Here is a 768-nt window from a genome sequence, read left to right as displayed (position 1 = left end):
TAACATCCGACCGAGCACTAGGGACTGGGAACACTTTATATACACACACACAGAGGGAGGGGATGACGAGACACCTGGGAGAAATGAAACATCAAGGGAAACACCTGGGACAAATGAACTTAACTAATCAGGACAGGAACAGGAAACTAACCAAATAAGGGCATGGGAAGGCACATGGGGAGCAGGACACACACAAAACATGGAACAGAGTCTGACAATGTGACTGTTGTATGATGGGATAGATGGAATGGGGCGTGAGCATCTGTTACTTGATAGATATATCTTTTAAAATAAGTCAAGAACATGCTATAAAACATGTATTTACATGCAATAAAGCATTTTATTAACAGGCTTCCACCACATCTAAAGCTCAACCTTATGAATAAAATCAATTACATTATACACACACTCTATTACGAGCGATCCCATATATCTCCAACGACTCTCAGATAGGCATTATATTAAAGTGCGAGCACCGTAATGCATCATTGTCTGACATAATTAGCCTGACATGGACCTTGTGACCTCCACACAACATTCCCAAATACCAAGAGGTCACCAGCACCTGGTATGTCCTATAGATGCATGCTAATAAGCAAAGTGTTATGACAAGGTACAGCTGCACTATTTACATCCAATAGAAATAAATAATGCTTTTAATACTTAAATGAGTGTCTTTAAGAGTTGTGTAAAGCTAACTGGCCCTTCTCACCCCTTCCTGCCAAAGTCATATCAGCAAACGTCATTTGCATAGCTAGCAAAATGAGC

The sequence above is a fragment of the Sinocyclocheilus rhinocerous genome, unplaced genomic scaffold, assembly GCF_001515625.1.
Source record: "Sinocyclocheilus rhinocerous isolate Xijiao unplaced genomic scaffold, SAMN03320098_v1.1 scaffold1164, whole genome shotgun sequence".
Classification (NCBI taxonomy): Eukaryota; Metazoa; Chordata; class Actinopteri; order Cypriniformes; family Cyprinidae; genus Sinocyclocheilus; species Sinocyclocheilus rhinocerous.
The sequence above is the reverse complement of the archived record's forward strand: the minus strand, read 5'-3'. Positions refer to the sequence as shown.